Source organism: Triticum aestivum, chromosome 2B (genome assembly GCF_018294505.1).
Source record: "Triticum aestivum cultivar Chinese Spring chromosome 2B, IWGSC CS RefSeq v2.1, whole genome shotgun sequence".
In the NCBI taxonomy this organism is placed as follows: Eukaryota; Viridiplantae; Streptophyta; class Magnoliopsida; order Poales; family Poaceae; genus Triticum; species Triticum aestivum.
In genome coordinates this window covers 741422685-741441086 of record NC_057798.1, presented here as the reverse complement: position 1 = coordinate 741441086, position 18402 = coordinate 741422685, and the positions used below count along the sequence as shown (strand labels likewise).

The window sequence follows — 18402 nt, the reverse complement described above, 5'->3', positions numbered from 1 at the left end:
CAATCAAAACGCCGTGATATTATCTCAATGAGGCTGGTCACGTATGATGTTGACCATGTATATTGTGTGTGCCTGGTGTATTTCTAGCTAAGTTAATACAAGTATTTCGACAAAGCGTCAACATAAATTTTTGCAACAAAGCATTGTCTTTTCATTTTCAGTGGTATGAGGTAACATGCATGTTGCTAATTTGGTGCTTGAATGGGAACTATTTACAGTGTGTACATTCCTGGACCTGTCAACATATTTTTATTGCAAACTTCTAATATTCAGTGAGACAAACTATATGTCAGGTATAAATTGCAGCTAAATTAACTTTATTTACTATCACATATTTGGTTCTACATCACCTACTAGCATAGGAAATACACATATGGTTATAGGCTTATAGCACATAACATACATTCCACATTATGGTACCAGAACTCTTAATAATAACTACAACAATTTGCCTTGCAAGTAAACTCATCTTGGAATTTCCAATGAATGGATGAACTCCTTTTCCAAGCTATATACTCTAGTTCCTTCGCCACCATTGTTCCCCTTCCATGGCTGGTCTTTCAGAGGACTCTGGCTCACTCTTATTGTCTGAGAATTGTGATGGATATTTGAGCTCTGCACATCTTCAAGTATTGTTTCAACTTCCCTCATTGTAGGTCTTTCTTCCCCTTTTAAGCTTAAGCATGCATGTGCAAGTCTTGCAACCACCTCAACATCTTCAACTACTCCTTCAAGAACAACTTGTGTATCTAGAATAGCTAACAGACAATTGTCTCTCATTAGTGATACAAAGTGTGATGCTAGGCTTGTGGCTTCCGATGAATGAGAAGAAAAAACCGGTGTAACCCCCGTTAGTAGCTCTGCTGAGATGACACCAAAGCTATAAACATCACTCTTCTCCGTCAGTCGACTAGTGTAGTAGTATTCAGGATCAAGGTAACCATAGGTTCCTTGGACGACTGTAAGTATTCCTGTTTCATCTATTGCAATTGACCTCGAAGCTCCAAAATCCGATACTTTTGCTGTTAAAGTATCAGTAAGTAGTATATTGGCAGATTTGATATCTCTATGGTATACTGATATGGAAGCAGCTGAGTGTAGATATGAAATAGCCTTGGCAGTTTCCAATGCAATCCTCAATCGATCTTTCCATGATAAATGGTTCTCAAGTTGGCCATGGAGATAAGACGAGAGAGTTCCATTTGATATGAACTCATAAACTAGTAGAGGAACTTCTGTCTCGAGGAAGTAACCAAAGAGCTTCACCACATTCCTATGGTTTGTCTGTGAAAGTATGACAACCTCATTTATAAACTCGTCAATTTCCCTCTGCACGACATTTTTGGCCTTCTTGATGGCCACGACACGTTGATCAGATAAGATGCCTTTATACACCATGCCATGCCCACCGCCACCAAGGATCCGATTATGGTCAAATTTGTTGGTTGCTTGCTCTAGCTCGTGTAAGCTGAAAATCTTCATCTTTTCGGCTATATCTTTGTTTGAAGAGATCAACTGTTGCAGAAGCAATCCATGGTTTTTCCTAAAGAACTTTTGTCTAAACTTCTTGGCTCTTCGTTTCTTGAGTTTTTTCATGACTTGGGCAACACCTAGGAGTGAAAACAGTAGGCCAAAACCAACAACAATTGCTGTTATGGTAAATGGACCTGCAGAAAACAAACGTAAGATTGAGAACAATATTTGTTGTGTTCACTTCAAGAAGTCAAGCTACTACATTAAATCTATTTTAGACTTCTCAAATATGCGATGAAAAAGTTTTCTTGTAATAAGAATATCTACTAGACCATTGATATTGGAAGTACTTTACACATGTTTTTTTAGTTCCTTTGTTATCCATGTCTGAATGATCTACAATACTACTAATGCTTTGAGTTAGCATTAGAGATAATTATAACTGAAGGATCAAGCAGCTAGGTCCTAGCAGTAGTAGTATTAAAAAAATCAAACTTTCTAGCAATACTTTTCAGTATTTTATTACAGGGAGAAAAAAATCTAAACTCACAATTGATGAACAAAACATGAAATTTTCTCTTTGCACTTATCACCAACGAAGCCCTGTATTGAGTGTTTTTTTGTACCTGCTAAGTTAATGATGCTTTTCTTTGCTGAGCATCTGTATGTCCCTTGCATATTGATACAGGTACCATTGCAGGGATAAGCTTCTGGTTGTAGGCACTCGTCGATATCTGAAGGGAAAAATACACTGTTGAAACGTAGGAGGCTTTATATATCAAATGGAAAAATAAACTAAGATAGGACACGTATGTTCTCTTGTAACGATATAACTACTGCAAATATGTAAGGAACTACCTACTAACACATAACTTGGCACCCATCAGTAATTTATGGGTTGCCCTCGTATCCTAGAGAACAGCTACACCATCCTTTTTTATATAATCTCCGAAAAAGTAATAGCAATCATTTTCAAGCTTAAACATCCAAACTTAGAAGATTTTGGCCTGACAAACGATGTCGACATGTCCTCATTGCCAATCAATCCAACCACTCCAACATTGCCGGTACACTCAACCTGGCGAGGGAAAACATCCAAATTTAGAAGATTCAACGCAACCGCCAAAATTCATCAATTCCATTTAATGAAACTTGATGAGGCATGCACCATTAGTTTAGCCTATTCTAGATCAGATGACACTCCCATTAAAATTTTGTTTTCGGCAAGTGACTAGGTAGATTTCCTGTATTTCCCTTCCCAACTCCGGCGAGGCTGCATCGTCAACATATTTTCTCTATTTCTACCCGACCAGGCAATGAATCTTTGATTGTATGGCGCCTATGCATCATTGGTGTTCCGAACAAAATCCTTGAAACACTTTAGTTAGTGAGGATTTCCGCCGCTACAGCCGAGTTCTATAACGAGGCGTTCGGCCTGGAAACGCGGTAATACGGGCAGGGCGTTCATGAAAATGGTCTAATTCACGGCGTTTATGCTAATTCGCCGATGTATGTAGAAATAAACTGTGGCATTATGAAATTTCGCTGCTGATGCGCCTGGGTTTCAAGGCGATTCCCCAAAACACCCCAAATACTCTGCCCTTGTGAGGCGATTTCCCAAAATGCCTCAAAACAACAAGTAACAAGGCATTTTAGAAAATGCCTCTACCATAACGCCTCGGATCAACTGACGTTTTCTAGTGGATCGTTGGAAAGAAGTGACCGACCCTGGTGTCGGCGGGGACTCTCTTGAGCATTTTGTTGAACAACTCATCTTTACATCAAGTCGCTAACCATTTGCTTGTGGTTCACCATTGGTTAAGCCCCCGGGAAGAAGTTAAAACAAGTGAGCTTCCCTCCGAGTGCACGAACCTCTATAGAGGTGCGCCGCCTGCCAGACGTTTGAGTGCCCACACCCTTCTCCCGCGCTGCCAGTCCCACTCCTGAGGCGCCTTGCCACCGACCAGGCCCTAAGCGGTAATCTGTCAAACCCGTGGTGTTTTCCGGTCATATTACACGAGCCATCACACCTCTACTTTTTTTAGCACACACCTATACTTAAGACATGTATAATGGTGCTATCTTGGATGTGCCACATAGGATAAATGTTGAGATCGAGGAGAGAGAATCTATAAGAAATGACTTGTCTTTTCTTATATCTCACCATGTTTTTAGGAATATCTAGTAATCTTAAAGAAGGCTAAGATATAACTCATTGTAGATATGTTTTATTGTCATCTCTAAATTACATGCAAGGTTTAAGATAAGACTATCTTATCAACCATTGTACATGCCTTTACCATTTCGGTTGGTTAAGATGCCACAACCCATTTACTTAATCGAGAATGGAATTCAGATGACCCAAAAGCCTAGCCCACTTAAGTTAAAATGTTTTAAAAAATATTAGAAATTTCTACAAAGAGGGGCGATCACCAGCGTAATCATTAATTAAGAAATACTTATCACAAAGATCACTCCTGTAATCCTAGGTTGCGACAAGTGGCGCACTGCATATGCTCCATTTGTCACAGCCTGGAGTTTTTCCTTTTTCATAGATTCATTTATTCAAAACGTTTTATCTTAAACTGTGCATCCAAATCTCGACCCGTTTTCACCATTGGATTCCTCGCGCTGATATCTTCAAAACTAGATCTCGTGTTGATAGGTTACAATGAACTTTTTTCACAAAAAAAACTAGGCGAATAAATGCTTATTTTTTTTTACTTTCCGAAGAGGCACAACTATGTCTCTCGCAGAAGCAAATCTGTGCCTCCATGAGAAAAAAAATTCTGAGTCTCTCGAGGAAGGAAAAAGTTGAAAATAGTTTTTTTTTCCTTTTCCTATATGCACGACAAAGCAAATCCGTGCCTCCATGAAAAGTAAACCTATGCCTCTCGCAGAAAAAAAACATATTTTTTCATGCAAAAAAATTGAGTGTTTCCTAAACCTAAAATACCCGGAGGGAAAATGAAAAGCTGAAAAAACATCTAAAAGCCAAAACCGCGTACAGAAAAAAAATCCAAAGGAAGCACACAGAGCACGACACGTGACTGCAACTAAGAGCGCACCAATTGACGCACTCCCAACCCACTAAAAGTGACCCTTGCGGAGGCTCCCGAAGGAGAGCACTCGCTGATTAGTTCCTCCTGATCACCAAGGGCCTCCTATTGGGTCAAATAGGAGGGCTTCTGCACAGCGAGACCTCGATTGGGCCGACACATTTGATAGTAGCGACAAAGCTACTGTACAAGAATTCTTTTTTTCCTATTTGTTTTGTTTTCTAGCGTGGTTTTCCTGATTGGTTTGGTTTTTAATCAATTTTCTAATTTTGATCTTTAAAAACACATATGTTTTTCAATATTTCTGAAAGTAAAGATATTTCACAAAAACACGAAAAAAGTTAAAACTCTTTTGAACATGTTTTGTAAAATATGAACATTTTCAATATTTTTGAACATTTTATGATTTTGTAAATGTGATCAGTCTTTAAACACAATTTTTCAAAAACATAATTTTTTTGAAAGCATAAATTTTGTGAAAACGTGATTTACTTTTTAAATTCAGAAACATTTTGTAAAATTCCAAACATCTTTTGAAATGTTTTGAACAACTTTAAAAAAAATATTTTTTGTACTTTATGACATTCTTATAGAAGGAATTTTTTAAAAAAAATTCAAGAGAAGGAAGAAAACCGAAAAAGAAAACAACAAAAATAGAAAAGGGAAAAAAACAGACTGAAAAAATCTATAACATTGTGTACACTAGCTACTGCTAAATGGGCCAGACCAGTCTGCTCATTCATTTGATTCCCCCTATGCAATTTCTCAATACAATTTTGCAGAGAGCAACAGATAGGATGCGTTAGGGCCCTTCTAAAAAATGATATGCTAGGGTGGGCGCGGGTGCAGTTTTGGGAACAAAGTGCAAATTATAGTAACCTTCGGATCAACGGTTTTCAACTTGGCAAAAAATACTACCATAAAAATATACTATGACTTTCTTTTGAGCAAATATAAATCTGTTGTTATGTTCAGCCCCAACACTTGTGATACTGTCAGAAATCCTGTTGTCAGTACGTTGGGAATACTTAGAAAAAATTGGAATGAGAAATACCTAGGCCAGCCTGTCCATGTGGGTCGCTCTAAAAGGAGGGCTTTCAACTATATCAAACGCAACATGTGTGGCTGTGTGTATGGTTGGCAGGAGAAACTTCTTGCTAAGGAGAGTAAGGACGTTTTGGTGAAGGCCGTGAAACAAGCCACTCCCACATTTGCTATGTCGTGCTTCGACCTAGCAAAAACATTTTGTGCAGAAGAAAACACTCTCCTTGGTAAGTTTTGGTGGAGCCAACAAGACAAGCAAAATGCAATGCATTGGATTAGCCGGGGAAGTTATAGCAACACAAGGAGATGGGTGAATTGGGATTTCGGGATATTCGTATGTTTAACTTGTCCATGTAGTCGAGGCAACGATGGAGGCTCCTTCAAAATCTAACCAGCCTGTGTGCAAGAGTTTCGAAGGCTCGATACTTTCCCCATTGTAGTGTTGTGGAGGCTGAAGCTCGCCATGGCATTTCTTACTCATGGCGAAACATTCTGAATGGGCTGGATCTTGTGAAGCAAGGTTACATATGGAGAATTGGCGGCGACACAAGAGTGAACATCTAGTTGGATCCGTGGATACCAAGACCCTGGTCAAGACGGGTAATGAAACCTAAAGGAACCAGCTTGCTAACTCATGTTTTCGAACTGATATGCCCAATTACAAGCGGCTGGGATGAACGCCTTGTCAAGGATACTTTATGTGCAAAAGACGCTCGCCATGTACTAAGCATCCCGCTGAGGGAGGGGTGGATGACTTCATAACGTGGCATTTTGATAGCAAGGGTAACCACTCGATGAAGAGTGCCTACAAACTTCAGGTCGAGTTAACTAAACATGGAAAGAACGGAGCACCGAGTTCAAGCTCTTCTGGAGCCGGCCAACTAGAAAGAACCAAAGATCTGACTTGGAAGCGCATATGGAAGCTACCGTGCCCGCCGAAATTCCAGATGTTTGTATGGAGAATTAGGCATGAGTCCCTGGCCCTATGTGCTAACCTAGTGAGAAGGGGTATACCACAAGAGAAATCAAGTTGTTTCCTAGGCGGCAGAGGAGAGGAGGATGGCGGGCACCTCTTTATAAAATGCAAGTGGGTTAAGGAAGTGTGGCGGCAGCTGGGCTTGGAGCTCGGACGTAGCCAACTCGAATGCATCAAGGGCATGCATGCAATGCTAGACGCTTTGTGGGGATTAATGATAAGAAATGGGTCCTCATTATTACCCTATGGTGTGCAGTGGTGGAACCAGAGAAAAAAAGTACGTGAAGGTGAGCTGTCAGTGCAAGTGCCAGAACTAGTTAGACACATCCGATGCAATGCATTGGAGTACGAGGAAGACTTTACACCGGTGAAGAGGAAGCTACCCTCTAGGGCATGGAAGCCGCCCGGTATAGAGATGCTCAAGTTCAGCCACGACGGAGCTTTCGTCCCTAGAAGTTCAAATGGCGGATGGGGTGTGATCGCTCGTGATAGCACTGTACAAGTAATAGTTGCTCGAGCTGGACGCTAGGATCACAACCAGGACGCCTTAGGTGTGGAGGTCAATGCGATGGCGGCAAAAGTGACGATAGTGGTTGAACTTGGAGCCACCCGGGTTGCTTTTGAAAGGGGTCCACAGTTGCTTGTGGATGCTATTAATATCCGCACAGCGATTATTGAAGACCTCAAACATCAGCTCAAGATGTGGTTTTCAAAACATAGCGTGAGCGCATATAGGCGCACAATGTACTCAGCAGCACATGAACTAGGCAGGATAGGTCGAATATGTTTACCTAATAATTGTATGGAGTGGAACTCTAGTGTACCACCCACTGTGGCTGTTTTTTGTCTCGAGTGATATGCCCGAGCACCGTCAATAACTACTCGTTTTTGAAAGACTTCAAATTCAAATATCCAAGGCATTACAATACATGTTATGACCATGATTCAGTTAAGCAATGCCGCTTAACCATAATTATATGATATCATATGATGGTTTCCTGTGCCTAGGGTCTAAAGAAATCGTAGCCATTCAGGGACAACTTGGAAGGTAAGGAAACCACTGGTCAACACTGTAGTATAGTTATGTTTCTTCCATGTTAGATTTGTGTGTGGTTCGTGGGAATATGTCAGCAATGGAGTTGAAGTGAAAAAAGTTGAGAGTGAATCCCATTTTTACCCCTAATTTCCTGTTAGTGACAGAATTTACCTTATTTAGCAAAAATTCTTAAGTTCTACTCATTTTAAGCGAACTTGCACAACTTTTTTACCCCTCTTAATTATTTTTATGATCTGATCAATTGGGCCTACATTTCAGCGCCGTCCGTCAAGGTTCGTCTGCGAGGAGGAGGACCAAACGTCTTTGAGTTCCACCGAGATTTGTGAAGTTCCTTGAGCGAATCCATGAAGGGATTGATCTCGATCCATGTTCCCGTCTCCCATTCTCATTGCTTCTCGCTTTCATTTTTTCATTGCATGTGAAATATGGCAACTCTCTCGGTGGATGGCTCCTTCTCGATGACGGACGATACGTCATGAGCCGGTATGATCCTTAGATGACATGACAAAAGAGTTATCTATACTGCCTACAGGTACTAGTTTCACCGCAATGAGGCATTCGAAACGGAAATCCATGCGATGATGCAAGGTGTGGCTTTGGTTATACAACACCCAGAACTTCCAGTATTTGTGCCATCAAATTCGTCAATGGTGTTATCAATCTTTCTAGACATTCATTGGATTAATCTGCATATGGTCAGCTAGCTTGGGAGAATAAGGCCTTGATGGGTGAGTGGGAGTTTAAAACACATAAGCTTAGTTCTGAACAAAATAGAGTAGGAGATTGTTTAGCAAGTTATAGCTGTATCGAATGTTGCACCACTGTGTTTGACAACATAGAGGGCCCTGGTGTATCGAGGATCTCTTGCCTCTTGATTGTAAGTCTATCATTTTGAAAAAAAATCCTTTTACCCCCGCAAACAAAAAAATGGGATCAATCTTGATCTGTGTTGTTCTCTATCCAATTGATTTTCTTTTCTTTTTCTACCATGTTAAACAGCAGGAGAATCAAGCCTCTTGATTGGAAATGTGCTCTCTTTCGTATTAGCAATGATTATGAGTTGTTCATATTGTGAACATTTACAAGGTATAGAGGGAAGAGCCCTCGATCTTCCCTCGATATGGAAGCTCGTAAGAGGGAGAGGAAGAGGCTCGCTCCTCAAGGCCGGTGAGGCTGAGCTAGTGGAGCACATCTGACGGGCTGGTATTTAGTGTGGTTTGTGCTACAAAAAAAGTAAACTAAACGGAAAACACCAAAGTAATTAACCCTTTTACGCAGCTAGCCAAATTGGCGCTAAAACATGGGGATGACTTGTCAAATTAAGAAAAATAGATGGGGTAAAAAATTGCAAAAGTTTGCTTAGATTGAGTAAAAATTAAGAATTTCGGTTGCATGGGGTAAAAGTTGTCACAAACGTGAAACTAGGGGGTAAAATGGAATTAATAGAAAATTTAAGGTGAAATCATGTAGAATAAAAGTCGAGTGTGTTTATTCTTACTACTCGTAAATACGTGCGTGCAATGCATGTTGATATTACGAAAATAGGAAGGAAATTAATTACTGATTGATATTAGGCAGAATATAAATTATAAATTAATTATGTGAGTATAGTACAACCATTGATATTTGGTATGATGTTAATCACACGCTAAACATGTTGAGCACTCACCATTAAGCAATATAGATCGTCGGATTAACATGGTTTGATGGCTGAGATCAATTGGATCTGACTTTTTGGGTCTTTTTAAATCGGTAAGGATATAGATCTAGATTCTATTATGGCCATCATGGGTGATCGTAGCTGGCGTCGGGAGTCTGGTGTTTTGGTCTCCTGGGATTGTCGGTTCTTCATACGGCAAATTGCCCCCCCATGTTCTAGATTTTCTTGCCAACGGTTGTGTCTAAGGGCCTCTTTGGGTTGAAAGATTTTTTTTATAAATTTTGGATGATTTCAATCCCAAGAACCTGTTCCTATGGAAGCCCTTTGGATCATTGGATTGGGTCCTCCAAATTCCCATGTAATCCATTCATATGCATCTCATTTCCTGGGAATTTCAACCATTGGGTGTCCAATGAACCGCAACGAACGGTTTGATTGTCTGTTTCGTTTAACAAGATCTTAGTTCACATATTGGGATGGCTAGATTATGTGGAATTAAAGAAAATAGAGTTAGCCAAGCTTGTGCACATTTGGCTGATAGATTAAAAATATACTTTTTCCTTTAATATAGTGTGCATTGGTTTTTGCAAAAGTTTAAATTTCCTAAACTTTGATCAAGTTTATAGATAAGACGATTTATATAATATGAAAATGTATGTCATGATGAATCTAATGGTGTTGTTTTCGTATTCTGGATGTTAATAAGTTCTCCACAAATTTGGTCAAAGTTTACAAGGTTTGATTTGAAAATCTAATACGCACCATATTTCAGACATATATGGAGTATGAAATTATACAAGAACCTTGTTCTTTTCCTGAATCTGTCAAACAGTGGCGGACCTAGGCTTGACCACAGGGGTGCCAACCTTATCTCTCACAATAGAAATGCCATGCATATAACCCTAAAACATTGTCAGTGTCATTCTAACCCTATAATACACACATGATTAGACTAACTAGTGTGAGATAGAAAAATAGTTTTGCATTTTTTGAGGGGGCACGGCACCACTGGATCCACCACTGCTGTCAAACCCATAATATTGGCGTAAATTTTAGTTTTATAACCGACCATTATTGTTTCATTTTTTTTATCCGATGTTAATTTCTAACTGGTCAGTTAAGTACTACTATATTTTTGTCTTCACTTTTATATTTATGGGAAAAAAGTACCATGATTTTTTCTTCAGTTTGTAGCATTTACAGTAATATTGGCAGAAAAACAGGGTACCTTGGCATCCATCGGCGATGTAGGGGTTCCCCTCGTAACCTCTTGAGCAGTTGCACCGTGCTCTGATGAAAGCATATCCATTGACGGCCTCGACAATGACGCTGTTCACGCTGATGCATCTCTTCCACTCGGAGACACCGGGATCAGACAGGAACATATCCTGATCGGCGTCCACGTGGAGCGACCATTCCAACACCGTTGGAACCACCGTCGAATGGACCAGCCTCCGCGGATCGTCGAGGAAGTTCTTCTTCAGCGCGTCCTGCTGGCCCCTGAACCACCTCTGGTCAGCAATGAACGCTGCCGCGTGCACTAGTAGTGGGGAGGCAGCGGCAGCGGCAGGTCGCTGGGCTAGGTCGTTGAGCTGGATGGTGTAGGACGAGAGGCCCCGCGCGACGGGCGTCTGGCAGCAGCCGACGCCGGAGCAGGAGGCGGAGGAGGCGTCCCTCGGCGGCGGCAGCGCGGAGAGGGACACGCAGAGCGCCGCGCAGACGCCGATGCGGTCGCTGGCGGAGTATACGTGTCGTGCGCCACGAGGTTGGCGAGGAGGTTGCATCCCATGGCGACGAAGCGGTTGTGCCTGGCCGACAACGCCAGGGGCCCGCCGGGCCGCAGGCCGGCGGACCACGTGCCGTTGAGCTGCTGGAGGGAGCTCGTGTCGAGAATCCTGGTGCGGATCCGCACCGTGCCGTCCGGCAACGAGATGCCGACCACCTCCGCGCCATGGTCACCGCCCAGTGACAGCTTCGGTGGATGGCGCGACTCGTCGCATGTGAGGTCGAAGCCCTGGCGGAAGCAGCCTTCGCGGGTGCCGAATGGGTAAGGGACGGCGATGTCGCCGCAGGTCTCCGGGCAGCCAGGCAAGGCGATCGGAGCGGCCAGTGCTGTCACTAGGAGCTGAAGAAACAGGAGCGACACGACCGCGACAGCGGTGTCCATTGGATTGGTGGCCAGGTACAAGCCAGGGCTAGGCGCGTAGCTAGTCATCTGAGACCTTGTGAGCATATATACAAGCTGTCCATTTCATGAGATGATTGTAAGCAATCATGGACGAGGTTAATTACGAGGTGACATTTGGAATCTCGTGGAAGTCATGAGTTGACTTGGTGTTTAGATTAGACTAGCTCGCAGCTCATTTGGATGCCTTTTTTTGTTTTATTTGGAGATGGGTGGATGGCACGATCGACGAGATGCTGTTCATAGGATACATTAGCTTATTTCGAGAGGATATATACACTAATTAATCGTGTCAACCGTCGAATATGTGAACGAAATAAATTGCTCTGCATAGAGTTGACTTGATGTGGTCTTGCCACGTAACTAGCATTGTATTTGCAAACTAGGAAGATATTGCGAATTAAGCGTAACTCAGTTGGTTAGTTTTTTTGTTGGAACCAATCCATTAGAATTCAAGTTCTAGACTTGACACGGGTGGTTATGTTTTTGTTCAAAACAAAGAACCAAAGAGATATTATTATAGTTTATTGAGAAAAGTTTATTTTTGATCCCTCGGCTATTCTTTTTTTTTTTGCAAGGTTGATCCCTCAGCTATTCGACCTCCCTAACAAGACATCTTGCAGCCTCAACCATTCACACATGACATCTTTCTTCCCTCGACGAATATAACGTGGTTCCACATGGGTAAGCACGGTTTTGACTAGTCGTTGCTCTCTCTCCCCCTCTCTCTCTCCCCCCCTCTCTCTCTGTAGCCACTCGAGGGAACATGGTTTCCCCACCGCCGCCACCACAGCTCTACCCGCCTCCCCTCGCCGTCATTGTCGACGCCTGACTCGTGGTTGCAAGGCTCCTTCCTCCCTCTTTCCTCGTTCATCCGGCTCCTCTTCCCGCGCCTTTACATAAGTGCAAGATGTCGTTGCGGTCGGTCTTACTCCAAGGGCTGACTCGGTGTGGGGGTGATATACTGCATGTCAGCAGTCCACCTTCCCGGTAGGAAGCAGGTAAGGGTGGTTTCGAACGTCAGGTTGGCGGCCCTGGACATCAGGTTGCACGACCGGCTCTCTTGCGAGCATCGTGGCGGCGGATGTGGCTATATTCCTTGGTTTTGTGCAGGTGGTGGGGGTAGTGGCGGCGAGTGGTCCTGTCCAGGTCACTGCTAACGATAGTGGTGAAGCTAAGAACTGGATCTGGAGGTCCTGACTTTGTCATTGCTGGCCTTCCCTCAGGGTGGGCTCGGTGGCCTAGGTGCCTCGTTGTGGTGCGTGCGAGTTAGCTTGCGAGAGAAAGCTCTGCGCTTTGATGTCGATCACGGTGATTCTCACGGGTGTCGCATCCCTCTTTGAGGTCCTCCTCCTCGTCCTAGGGCTCTGAGATACTGCCATATGCAAGCTCAACCTATGCTGGACCAACCAGGAGCCTAGGCCCCAGTGAATTTCTACATTTTGTAGCTTAATAGCGCAATGTTTTACTAGCTAGGTCCTAGTTAGCCCCCCACTTACTTTTTGAGCTGAGTTTTCCGCTATGCAAGAGCCTTATATTCTACCCCTATACTAGACCTTTGATAGTGTTGCATGTTTCCTAGCACTCTAGGATATTAAGTTAGCTTCAAAATAATCCCTCCAAAAAAAGTTAGCGTCAAAATAAAAGAAAAATGATTTTTTTTGAAGTGGAACACAGCGGCCGCACACGCAGTTGGTCGGTCGTTCATTTGCCTCACGATTCCAAAAGGTGGCTAGTCTACATGTGTTTTAGGCTTTGATTACTTTCACGGTGGGGGTGGGGGGCATATTACATGTTTTTGCTACAATTTGCATGCTCAGCCACCCCAGCTGCCATGCTTTTTCGTTTGGCTCCGATTTTAGATCTAGTATATTTTTTGAACTGAAAGTCTAATATTATGTTTCGTTTGCATATTCGTGTTTGTTGCGAGGAGAATTTTCAAACAAGACCATTCTTGTGGCAGTGTTCTTCTACTTTTTAAAAACTGCTTGGCTAATTTTAAAAGTGTTCACACCTGTTCATGTAATTTTCAAAAGAATTCACCTATTTAACAAAATTTGACAATTAAAAAGTGCTCACCTACTTAAAACGAAGTTCACTTTAAAAAAAATGTTTGGGCTAGCTTAAAAAGTGTTCACTCCTTTAAAATACCATAAAATTTCAAAAAAATTGTTTCCGCATTATAAAAAAATGTCATGTAATTTCAAAACGTCTTCATGTCTTTTAAAAATGGTCATGCAATTTTTAATATTTTTCATGCATTTTTATAAATGTTCACGAGTTTATGCAGAAATGTTTTAACATGAAAATTGGAGAAAAGGGAAAAAATGAAACCGAAAAAAGCTGAATGGCAAAAGGTTGGCAAATTATAAAGTAGAAAAGGAAAAAAGAAGAAAGGGAAAAAAATACAAGCTAGAACATGAACATGAAAGGGAAAAGGGAAAATAAAAGAAAGGACAAAAAATTGGAAGAACAGTTTATAAAAAAAATCTACCGAAAAGCGAAGTAAACCATAATCAGAAATTACAATCGCTGAAAACCAGAACATTATTTTGCCAACCGATGCAATGGAACCAGCCCATATGGAGTGCCGATGAGCAATTAATCGGCTATATCCCGCAATAACCCGGTTATGGTATTTTACTAGGATCACCGATATTTTAGACACTTATACATTGTTTACAGAGGCTAAGGGACTGTTTGGAGTCCGTCCGCTCCCGGAGTTGGTGGGGCTACAGTTGAAAATGACAGAGCGGGGAAACAGGCTCTCTGCAGATCCTGGGATTTCACGGAGCTGGTGAATTTCTGAACAACTCCTAAGACTTGCCGACATGGGCTGCTTGCATGTAAACTAGATCGAGAGCGCGCCTTGGCGCGGGGTGCCGGTCCCAACATTAGTTCCTTGCTTAGTGGTAGCCCAGAGTTAGCATATGAATTCAAGTACTAATTTAATAGTTGCTCAAAGAAAGCAAGATACACACAGGTCTATTATTGATGGTATCGGCATAAGTCCGAAGACAAAACAGAGCACACAACATATACAGGAAATAAAACATATGATACGACACAGTAAACGGATTAGAAAACCAACATTAAAACCACGGAGTAGTTAATCCATCAGAAGCACCATATCATGGCACTGACAATACATCGTTAGCAACCAAGAGCTAAACAAACACCACACAAAATAGAATGCCAATGCTGATCATAATACCAACAGCGGTTGGTCTTTCACAAGCACCACATTAAAGTTTTCTAGGGTCGGTGTAACAGAACATCGCATCGCAAGCAATACGGCACGACAAAAGGGACGATGGACCTAGGAAGAAGCATCACCATCTAACACACGTCGAGACGTCCATTCGCTAGACCATCAATGCGGGAGCACATCTAACCAACACACCGTGGTCCTGCATTCCAAAAATTTGAACCTAACCAGTAAAGTGCATTACAATGCAGAATGCGGACTTTTAAGGCAATTGTTGGTGCTGATTACCAGAGGAGCTTAACTGTCCAGTGCCTCATGGTAGTCATCAACATTGAGACGCAGAATGGCAAACTGAGACTAAGGCCTGCATAACCATAGGAAGAAAAGGATCATCAACAAAGAGGACAAAGTCAAATCAGGAAGCAGTTACTGGTTCCTCTAAAAATTCATTTTAGATGACAAACTGTGGGAAGAAAAAAGATACTAACTGAAGAACGCAGGATGGAACTGAACAAAATGATACTATTGTGCTGGTGATATTGACCATCCTTCAGAATTCAAGTTAATTTGCTGCAAATAACTACTATCACACATCTAGAATGGATAATATTGGTTCTGATAGTAGAATGTACGCTTGACATGTCTATTATGATATGGAACATGGGCTAGACCTTTCTTATTTTGCTTGCCGATGGCGTTAATGCAATTTGCTAACGCTAAAAGTGACCGATTAATGTTGGCTTCTCTGAGCTTCGGACCAAGATTATTCGTTCAGAAGCCCACGCACTGCTCAAAATATTATGTTTTGCAGTTTACTTTTGCTGACAGAGTGAAAAGAAAACAACAGACCAAAAGAATAGCTATTACCTGCCCACAAGATCAACCAAGGCAAGATTTCCAGGAAGAACTTGACTACCATATCATCCTTTCTCCTTGCGTTTTGCAGTAAAAAAGAGAGGAACAAACAGTATTTTCCATGTGAGAATAATTTACAAAAATGAGGGGAGCTATGAATTGATAGTATCTGTAATTGTTTTTGTAGACTCACAATCTCAACATGTTAGACTGATATTCTATTGCGAATCAACCTGTGATTGAGTTGGTTAGGTGGACAATGGTATCCCCAACCCATCAGGGTTCAAATCCTGGTGCTCGCATTATTCCTGGATTTATTTCAGGATTCCGGCGATGCGCTTTCAGTGGGAGGAGACGTTCCCGTCGACGACAAGGCGCCTACGGTGATTTCGTAAATCTCAAGATGATATGCCGGCTCAGTCTATCGGAGGTGCTCATAGGGGTAGGGTGTGCGTGTATGAGTTTATAGGGATGAGTGTATGCGCGTGTATATGAGCGCTTGTGTCTGTACTGATGCTCAAAAAAAGACTGATATTCTATCAAATCAAACCATATTTGAATTTGGAGATATAAAAAAGAAGAAGACTCAGTTCGGTCGTCCACGTGAACGCCTCTGTGAGAAAGGGCTCTCATTCTTTCTCCAGGCAGTAAAACAAACTCAAAGTATACTATTTTCCAAACAAAAAGTTGGAAAGTACAGTAAGCAAATAAAGAAACATATGGAAGAAAGTTCTTTGCAAACAGAACTTCATTATCCTGACATCATTCTCAAGAAATAGTAATGCTCATTTTATGCAGTGTAAATTAGTACATAACTTTTTTTTCTTTGGAACAGATTTTTAGTTGAATATATCATTATTGCTTTTTCAAAATCGAATGAATAACTCCTGAAACTCGACTGAACTAAACTACTCGGGCATATGCTATCGCCAAATTGTGCATAAAGGGGCTTGTATAAATATTCAAAGCACATGATGGATTCAGAGTACAAAGCACGTATATAGACCATTAGTACCAGAAGAGTGTAACTAAAGAAGTTTGATAATAATAATAAATAAAATAACACAGGTCTAGGCCATCGTACCATCATAAAAACATCACTTTCACTCTCTCTGCCACGAGGCGCCCGAGATGACTGTGCTGCTACATATTGTAAACGAATATACCTTCATCGTTGGTGTATATTGGATCGCCGCTCCTTGCCCCTGTCATGATGTTACTATATATATCAGATGCTTAGTTCTTACTGGAGCCCTAGCATGAGCGAAAGAGCATTAGTATTCTTAGTTATACTCATACAACATGATATTTTTAACTGAACTAAGCATCCAACAGTGTATGAGCAACTAACCATGGAGTCAATCAAAACTACGTCGGGACGGAAACTACACATGTACCCCAAAAATCCAACTATCCATGTGAAATCGGAGAGAGGAAATTGTAACCACATGCATATAATTGAGCATGGAAAAAATATATGAGCACATGCCTTTCTTCTCATACAAACTGCATCTATATTGAAAATGTGAGAACATGCCTTTTTTCAAAAAAAGGCAAGTTTCAGCATGGGCTCCATTAATCTGGACATCCACTTAAACAAAGCTAACCGGTATATTAGAGTCTGAGAATAGCCATGCACCATCCCATCGCAACATAAGTAATATATGCTTTTGATGGCCATGACATGTGGCATGCACCCTTTTGACAAACAAAATGACAGAAAAATATGTTGGATCTACTGTTAACTCGATTCGGTTTTGAAGGCAATGCTGGTTCATGCAAGAAGGACAAGCTGCAAGACTCTCAGCATGAACGAAAAATTGGCTAGTCGCGTAAGAAGAAATACAAGGGAAAATTTTCTGTCCCAACTCCTATTTGTGATCACCTCACTATGGATGGATTCTTTTTCTGGACAGTGAGCACAACAGCAGCACACATTCTTTTTGGGCTTTATCAGTTCATAAGAAGACAAAAGATTTTTGATAAAGGCAATGATGCTCGACAAACATTCACTTGGAATAATGAACTAATACATGTTAGTAATTTTCTTTATATTGACACCTGGTTAGTATCCTGGTTCGTTAAACTGGCATTTGCTGGACTGAAAGGAAACCACATCATCTTTGTTTTTTTAGGGAGAGTCTTGTTTACTCTCTAAGCACCCTAAATAAATGGCACTGGTATATAATAGTTTCTTTGATGTGTTAATTTTGAAACAATCAAAACTCAAAAGCTTCATTAAACTTGTTTTAGCCTAGTTAACATTAACTCGCTAGGTTTGGATCACTGATCTTTTTCCTCTGAATGTTCCCCTGATCTGTTTTAGCGTTTGTTTCTTTTTGTAAAGAACAATGAATGTATACATGCTAGTAATTAACCTGTAAAATCGTGTACTACATCCGCAATAATATAATGATCCAACAGCAACCGAATACCAAGTTTTCTCATAAATAAAAATAGCTCTTGCATAATACCTTCAAAGCACAATCCTGATGTAACTACATGCTAGTAATTAACCTGTAAAATCATGTACTACATCGGCAATAATCTAATGATCCAACAGCAACCGAAATACCAAGTTTTCTCATAAATAAAAATAGCTCTTGCATAATACCTTCAAAGCACAATCCTGGTGCAACTCACAAACCAATCAAGCCCATAACATTGGCAACCCCTCATGTCCGGTGAATGTACCCATTCAATATTCCAATTATCAATCCCCATCCTGCAAGAAACAACAATAATATCACTCCACAACTTGCTTGGATTTTCATTGGACCCTTCACAATTCCGAATTCAGAAATGATGTGACTAATGGAAAAGATTACTAATTTGAATAGGAGCTCTACAATTTAGAGGGAGAAGAAAATGGAAAAGAAAGAATG

General features: G+C 41.3%; 1 pseudogene; it reads right to left on the bottom strand.

Moving 5' to 3' along the window:
• Positions 1–465: 465 nt before the first annotated feature.
• On the bottom strand, positions 466–11484 carry LOC123039530 (wall-associated receptor kinase-like 8; annotated as a pseudogene).
• Between the last annotated feature and the right edge of the window lie 6918 nt (positions 11485–18402).